Raw genomic sequence first — 8,710 nt, forward strand, 5'->3', positions numbered from 1 at the left:
TTTTTTTTTCTTTTTTTGGTTTTTCGAGACAGGGTTTCTCTGTGGCTTTGGAGCCTGTCCTGGAACTAGCTCTTGTAGACCAGGCTGGTCTCGAACTCACAGAGATCTGCCTGCCTCTGCCTCCCGAGTGCTGGGAAGGGGCCTGCCTTTTGTTCAGAGGGTTAGGTTAGTCCTCACAGTCAGGGGGAAGCACTCTGGAGACTGCCTGCCCCTAAGGCTCAGAAGCAAGCAGACAGGGTCTGAAGGCGGAATCAGGAGAGGGCCTCCAGGGATACATTGAATGCCTAGAGTTTTCTTTTACTTTTCGCAAAAGTTTGAAGTGGGAACCCCAGAAGTTTAAGGACCAAACACTCAAAGAACAAGAAGATCAGCCTGGCATGGAAACCACTTAAAAAACTGACCTAAGGCAATACCAATGAACTGCCTGGCATCTCCTGGCCACGGTATGGGCACAGGAACAAACTGGCTCAGTGATTAAGTAGTCTCCTCAGACAGTAAGGCAGACTATACCTGCTGCCGCCACACACATAAGTAGGTGTGTCCAATTTCCAGGCCACCTTTACAACAAGGACAATGAAACAAGAAGAAACAAAAAGGGAAAGAAAAAAGAAATAAAAAGGGCCGGGTGTGGTGGCACACACCTTTAATCCCAGCACTGGGAGGCAATGGCAGGTGGATCTCTGTGAATCGGAGGCCAGCCTGGTCGTGGCACAGAGAAACCCTGTCTTAGGATAAAAAAGAAAAAAGAAAGGAAAAACCAGAAAACATGTCCTGAGGTCACACTCGGAGCCGATGTTAACTGAGTGACTTGGGTACACTTAAAATCCCAGACATCTGAGACTGAAGCAGGTGGATAAAACATTTACACTTGCCTGGCTACAGAATAAATTCTGAGTAGCCCAGGTATGTAAATCTTCTTAGAGCCAGGCATGCTGGCATACACCTGTAATCCTAGCACTTGGGAGATGGGGGCAGAATTAAGAGTTCATGGAGGGCAAGTGGATCTCTGTGAACTCCAGGCCAGCCTGGTCTACAGAATGAGTTCCAGGTCAGGCTCCAAAGCCACAGGGAACCCCTGTCTTGAAAAACCAAAAATAAGTATCCACCCTTAGAACCTCTCTCCTCTCTGACTCTGGGAGTCTTTTTTTCTCTTCTCCTTTTATAAAGTTTATGTTCCCTCTGTCTAAAACGAAAAAAAAAAAGGAAAAAAAGGAAACCAAGTATCCTATTAATGCCTATGATCCCAGCAGCACTAGGAAGGCTGGGAGGAGGATCAGGAGTTCAAGGCTAGCCTGGGCTACTTGAGATCTAGTCTCAAATAAATAATCTTGTATAGAAAAGAAAATAGGAAATCCAAGATGAGCAAACTTTCTGATTACTAACTTCTCTTATTTAAGGTTCTCTGACAGAAAGGAAGCCATATGGTATTTCAGACCCAATCAAAACACCAATAACATTTATGATGGGTTTGGGCCATCACAATCAGCAAACACTTCCTGAATAGGTCTTCCGGGTCAAATCAAATACAATCTAAGGCAAGGTTAAGCAGGGACTCACCCCTGTAAGAATATAAGAACACCTCCGTTGTATGTCCTTGATACTTTGATTTCTGAGGTTGAGGTCCAAACCAAGGCTTCGCTAGCCCACCTTCACCACCTGGATATTAAGTCGCACTGTCTCTGTTTCTCCCGTTTTACAAGCTGAAAGAGTACTTGGAGACACCCTCTGTGTTGGGGTTTTGGCCCATCAAGCACTCCATAAGGCAACAACCCACCGTAAAGACCACTGATTCTGTGCCTGTAATCCCAGCCACTCAAGAGGACAAATGGTTACAAAATTCAAGGGCCTGCCTGGGCTACAGAATGAGTTCAGCGCCAACCCTCTTACAGTGTAGCCCATCTAGAATACAAAATGAACACAGAGCTGGGGCGGCACTGGGTTCGACGCGGCCAAGTATTCAAACTGACACAGAACACCAATGACCAAGGAGCAGACACCCACAGCCACGTGTTCTTGTTCACTGGAGAGAAGGGGTGAGCGTTGGATTTGAGCCTGGATTTGCTGACTCTAAAGGCAATCCTCAACTAGACCGCCCGGTAGGGAACACGGCAGGTGCAACTGGCCGAAGCACATACCTTACTGTGGGAAATCGTCAATGAATTCACCTCGGAGGAAGCACGAAGAAACTCCTCGGCAAATCCTGGTCCCGGCGGCGGAAAGCAGCTTACTTTTAACACCCTCAGGAGGGCGGGCCAGCAAAAAATGCTACCAATGAGCCTGCAAGGACCTGGCTTGAGCCAACCCTAAAAGCGAGATTAGGGCGTGGCCCTCACGAACCTATGAGCAGCAGACAACCGGAAATGAGCGCAGCAGCTCTCTCATGGACTTCCGGTGCTCAAGCCTGCCTTGGCTGCTCTGCCTGGCTGTGTGTGCTCTTGGTGGAACAACTGGATAATAGGTCAACACTGAGGGCAGAGGTCGCTCTGTGGTTAAGGCCGCGTCTTATGTAGCCCAGGCTGGCCTCCAAGTCACTCTGTAACTGAGACTGGCTTGTGAGGCTACCTCAGCTTCTGCAGTCCTGGGGGGTAGGGGAAGGGGAACCCAAATGTTCTACCACTGAGTCACATTCTCTCAAGATGGGGCCTGCAGTGATGGCCGGCAAAATAACATAAGCCACGAATCTCTGCCTCTTTCCCAGTACCCAAAGAACTTTGTGATTCAATCCCTCTGACAATTTTTTCTTTCAAAAGTTTTGTTGTTTTTTTTTTTTTAAAGAAAAAAAAAAAGCCTGGCGGTGGTGGCACACGCCTTTAATCCCAGCACTCAGGAGGCAGAGGCAGGGAGGTCTCTGTAAATTCAAGGCCAGCCTGGTCTACAAGAACTAGTTCCAGGACAGGCTCCAAAAGCTACAGAGAAACCCTGTCTCAAAAACCGATAGATGATAGATAGATAGGTAGATAGATAGATAGATAGATAGATAGATAGATAGATAGATAGATGATAGATAGATAGAGGCGGCGAATACCTTTAATCCCAGCACTCAGGTGGCAGAGGCAGGTGGATCTCTGTGAGTTCGAAGCCAGCCTGGTCTACAAAGAGAATTCTAGGACAGTCAGGGCCAAACAGAGAAACCCTGTCTGGAAAAAACAAAAACCAAACCAAAAAAAAAAAAAACACACACACACTTTTTTTAATTGTTGGAAAGAAAAAAACTTTTACAAAGTATATCAAGCCAGGGTGTCTTCTTGAAAATATTTTAAGGGAGACTGAATTTCAGTTGTACTTCCTGGAAAGGCTTACTTTGACATCACAGAAGGGTCAAAACACCTGATAGTTTGTACCAACTTTGTTGAGCCGGTAGACCAGACTGGCCTCAAACTCAGATCCACTTCAAGAGAGCTGGGATTAAAAGTGTGTCCCACCACTGCCTGGCTAAGAAAAGGGGAGTTTAAAATTCAGATACCAGGCTTTTGAGAAGTAGGAATGATTCATTTGTAGAAAAACGTCAAAGAATTAAAGAAAACCTGCTTCTTTTTTAACAAAGTACTACCCTCAGGTCTTATCGTTGCTCTTCCTCACATAAACACGACACTAAAGAGTTTTCTTTCTCTTCCTCAAAGGATGGGGGGAGGGGTGCAGTCATAAACCTCCAAACCAACAGAGCTGTGTTTCCTGCAAGAACTGGTGAGCCAGCGATATATCCCTTAAAGGAAACAAGAATGCTAGGACAGAATAAACAGCGTGATTGGAAGTCCACAAATAAAAACAGTGTGTCCCCAAGAAAACAAAGTAGAATTTGTGTAAATGGCTCTGGCTTAATCCTCTACTGCCCAGCACAGTGGGGCTGGAGAGGGAGCCCCCGCTTCCTGAGGCTGCCAAAAGTGTTCAGCAGTGTTGCTTCATGAACCAGCGATATGGAACTAGCCAAAAACAGTATTCACTGTAAAAAGAAAATAATACTAATACCAGTAAATGGAGAGGGCGCTGGTCACACTGCAGTGGCCCGTGGACCACAGCGCCAGCTCTCCCACCCTCCCAGGCCCAGGGGGAAAACGTTTCATTACCACATTTTCGACAAGTCCTCCGGTTTCCCCTTTTAATCTAAGTCACTTTGTGGTTGTTTGGCAGTGCTCGAAGCCCATGTTTTTATAGCTAAAGAAAATGTGTGTTTACTTTCCGAAGATCGCGGTCACGTGACCAACACAAGCCAGCCTCCCGCAGCCAGTGATTTATAGGAACTCTGAAAACCTCCGACTTTGAGCATCTTCCTAGGGCCTCTCTCAGCCTTTGGAAATGAGATGTAAATTGGTACAGCCCGTTCGGACACATAGCCGGGAGGCGGGCAAAGGCCTTACTGACGTCCCTACAGCTGGGTGCACCAGTAACTGTGCTGGGTTGAAGCCGAAGGACGCAGGCCCCAAGGAGGAAGAGTTCTTAGGAGAGAAGATGCAGGAACAATGGCTGAAAAGAGAGAACGCACAGACTTCCCCAAGTCAAAGGAGATATCCCACACTGGCAGGCACAGCCGTTTTTAAATCAAATCCTGGATTTAAGGACTCGTTTATTAAGCAGTTTGCAGAGGTTCAAAGTTCAGATCCCAAAACCCACCAATAGCTACTCACGACCTGCCTGTAATTAATTCTAGCAACATGGACTAACCACGATTTTCTGGCCTCAACTGGTACCTGCACACCTGTGCACATACACACAGAGATACGCACAGTCATATATAAAAATGAAATAATCTGTAAAGATGAAATCAGAACTTTATGTAAACCCAGTACTTGGGGTATCTGGGCTTTCAGGTCATCCTTGGCTACATAGAAAGTATCAAGACAGTTTGAGCTTCTGGAGACCTTTTCTCAAATTAATTAATTAATTGAAATTTTAATTTTTAATAGCCCACTGGGAAATGGTTTTGATAGCAAATGGAAAATCCGAGATGCAATCAGACTTTTTAAATTTTACAAATCTTACAAATCAAAGGCAGGAGGTGATGGTACCCATCCCAGCACTCAGGAAGTAGAGGCTGGTGGATCTCTGTGAGTTCAAGGCCAGCCTGGTCTACAAGAGCTAGTTCTGGGACAGGCCCCAAAGCTACAGAGAAACCCTAACTCAAAAAAAAAAAAAAAATAGATAGATAGATAGATAGATAGATAGATAGATAGATAAAATTTTACAAATCAAAGCCAGGAGGATTTTACAAATCCCAGCACTTGGGAAGCAGAGGCTGGTGGATCTCTGTGAGTTTGAGGTCAGCCTGGACTACCTACAAGGTAAGTTCCAGGACAGCTGGGGCTACACAAGAAAACCTTCTCTCGAAAATAAATAAATAAATAAATAAATAAATAAATAATATGAATTAAGATAGGCATAGTGGCATACTCTTTTAATACCAGAATTTGGGAGGCAGAGGCAGGACCGGAGTCTCAAAAAAAACAAACAAGCAAACAAAAAAACCCAAAAATTGTTTTCTTATAAAGCAAAAAGAAGAAGAAGATGATGATGATGATTAGCACCTATGAAAATGTTTAACTCCGCCACACAGTGGTCCAAGCCTGAAATCCCAGCCACTAGAAGACTGAAGCAAGAGCATCAGAGAGGCTGCATAATGTGACTCTCTATCTCAGAGAGAAAACCAAAATAAGGAAACAAGAAATTTAAATCAGCCTAGCAGTGGTGACACACCTTTAATCCCAGCACTAAGAAGGCAGAGGCAGGTGGACCTCAGTGAATTCAAGGCCAGCCTGGTCTGCACAGTGAGTTCCAGGATAGCCAGGACTACATAAAAAAAAAAAATCCTGCCCCAAAACACCTCCCCCACTAAATAAGAAAAAAAGATAAAGCCAGGGAAATGGCTCTGTTGGTAAAGGCATTGAGTGCCAAGCTGTGTCCAATTCCCTGTGTTCAAGTCCCACGACCAACAAGGTAACGGGAAAAAGCTCACTCCCAGCATCTGTCCTCTGACCTCAGTTGTGTTCCAGGGTCTGTACATCCATTCAGACAAATCAGAAAACGTGACAGACAAAGAAAAAGTGAAGACACTTTCTTATTATGGAAATTTTTAGTACGGATTAACTATTATGTGATACCAACAAACTATCTGTAAAATATATCATGTGCAAAATTCTCTAATAATTTATAACTATATATCTATTTAGAGATTTATACAGAAACCTATAGAAAACTGTAATGATAAATAAGAGCCGTTATTAAATAAACCTTTGTGCACTCCATTCTGGGCTCTTGTGGGTCTTTTTGTTTTTTGTTTGTTCTTTTTTTTTTTAATTTTCTTTCTTGTGGACCTCTTTAATACGCCTACAAATAACTTATAATATTTTGCCAAATTAAAAAAAAAAAACAAAGAAAAAACTTTTCCCAAATTATAAGAGATTTGAAACATTTGTGATTAACACATTGAAATTGTAGAACTGGGTTGGGTTTGGCGAGGACTGTTCTACTATTTTTGCTATTCTAAATACACACATACACTTCAGATTTGTTCAGAATATCTCTAAACAGTCTTCTTTTTCAATAGTGGGATATGAATAACCTTGTCTCTACTTCCTGGTTTTCTAATTATTTCCCATAAACCTGCCGGGAACAGCCTTTGAAAGGAAAAATGTCTTTGCCCAAAACAAAAATCTAGCCTGGTGAGATGCTTTCCCTGTAAGGAAGCCCTACTGACTGAAAACCCGATGCCTGTTACCGGTGCATGCGATGTTCTCTAGGGACAGCACTGTGCCGTGCCATCAGAACTATGCTGTAAATACAATCAGATGATAAAAGCGCAAGCTGCCGTGGGGAACCCTTCCAAAGATCAGGAACCATTTAAACCGGCACACGCACGCAGGCAGGCACGCACATGCTGCGCCTCCTTCCTGCTTCTTAAATGTTAGCTGGCAACAGCAGCCCGGTTTTCTCTCTAAACTTCCACGCAGTAAGCAGAGAGCTGGGCAGAGTTCTACATACCTCGGTGCTGACTCAGAAAGGAAGGGTTCCACATTCCTTAATTAGCAGTATCAGAAGCAGTCCACTTCCGCCAGAGCAGTTCCCATTTTGCCCAACACACAGCGTGCTCAACACACCACAGGTCCACATACGGGACAATGGGGAAAAGCCTCAAACAGACTGCGCGGCTTAATTTATTGTGTTCTACTCTATTCTGAGTCACACACCATTCTCTTGTTCTTCATGCTTACCAGAAGAAGCTTTAAGACTTCAGACACACCCCATGTATCTGGAGATCACAGTAAGGAATAGATAATTACTCGACCAATTTGAAAATACAGCTGTCTTGGCAGGGTCTGGTGCTGCACGCCTTGAATCGCAGTACTCCAGAGGCAGAGGCAGAGGCATGGGGATTTCTGTGAGTCTGAAGCCAGTGTAGTCTACAAAGTGAGTTCCTGGCCAGCCAGGGCTACATCATGAGACACGGTCAAAATAATAAATAATAAAAACAGCTTCCTCAGCTATTCATAGGCAAATGATACTAAGCCTGGTGGCCAGAAGTTTCCTTTTTAGTACCAGTTACTGGAATCAACTCTCTGATGTCTTCTGAAGACAAAGCCTTGAGGAAGATTGCCAAGCAAGATTACGTGGCCGTCCTAGGTGGCATATTTGATCAGATTGGGAAAATAGGTGGCAAAACTACTGTAAATTAAAGGGAAAAAATCATATTTTCACAGAATATTTTTTTCCTGGTAAATACTGGATTTGAATACAGCACAATTACTTCGGATAGAGTTCAGAGGGGTTTGTTATGCGTTGTGTTTCACCTTCTGTAGTTTTTTGTTTGTTTCAAAAAAAAAAAAAAAACAATACCAAAAAAAAAAAAAAAAAAAAAACAGGTCTCACTTGGTAGCCCCAGCTGGTGGAACCTCGTGGTAATTCTTCTACTTCAGCCCCTAAAATGGAATTACAGTCAACCTCAAAAGGACTAGGTTTTCGAGGAAGGACTACAACTCCTGCCCAGAGTTTTTGTGTGGTTTTGTTTGTTTGTTTTTGTTTTTCAAGACACGGTTTCTTTAAGGCCAGAGTGCTGGGATCCAGCCAGACCAGAGCTTTTTAAGTAATAGAGGTTGACCCAAAGGAGACAGATATATCAGGCTTTTTTTAAACTGGTAAACTATTTTGAAAAATATCAGTTTGTACATTGGTAGAGCCCAATTCCCCGACATATTGCATTCCGTGGTCCTTCTGTATGTGATTCATTTAGAGACAAGGTGTTTCCTCAGGCTGGTCTGGAGCTTGTGATCCCCCTGCCTAACCAGTGTGCACCTTCATGCTGCCGCGTTTCCTCATTTCCTTGTTCTTCCTCAAACGGTGTGTTTTCCTTCTGATAGATTTCTGTTTGCTTTAGCTGTGAATAAGGCAGAATGATTTGTAGCAGTAATCTTCACACTTAGAAGACAGAGGCAGAAGGAGGCCACACGGCAAGGCCATGTCTCAAAAAGAAAACACACGAGCACTCACACGTTTAAACCAGGCATGGAGGCACACGCCAATTGGTAAGGAGGATTGAATAAAGATTTAATAGTGCCAGCCCTCTTGGAAATATTGGAAGATCTTGCCTCCAAACAAGAACATTTAGGTTGGGTGTGGTGGCACACGCCTTTAATCCTGGGCAATGGCAAGTGGATCTTCTACATAGCAGGTTTCAGGCTAAAGCCAGGTAGTGAGGCCAAATTTCAAAAGAATAAAAGAATAT

At 43.9% G+C, this 8,710-nt stretch overlaps 1 protein-coding gene across 1 annotated transcript in view; it reads right to left on the reverse strand.

Annotated features, from left to right (window-relative positions):
• Positions 1–7,083, reverse strand: part of Znf217 (zinc finger protein 217) — a 41,853-nt gene extending 34,770 nt beyond the window's left edge. The window contains exon 1 of the mRNA XM_050152934.1: positions 6,973–7,083. The gene's annotated coding sequence lies outside the window, so the exon portion shown is untranslated. The remainder of the gene's footprint in view (positions 1–6,972) is intronic.
• Positions 7,084–8,710: the final 1,627 nt, after the last annotated feature.

Source organism: Alexandromys fortis, unplaced genomic scaffold, assembly GCF_014885135.2.
Source record: "Alexandromys fortis isolate MF-2015 unplaced genomic scaffold, M_Fortis_MF-2015_v1.1 scaffold_81, whole genome shotgun sequence".
Lineage (NCBI taxonomy): Eukaryota > Metazoa > Chordata > Mammalia > Rodentia > Cricetidae > Alexandromys > Alexandromys fortis.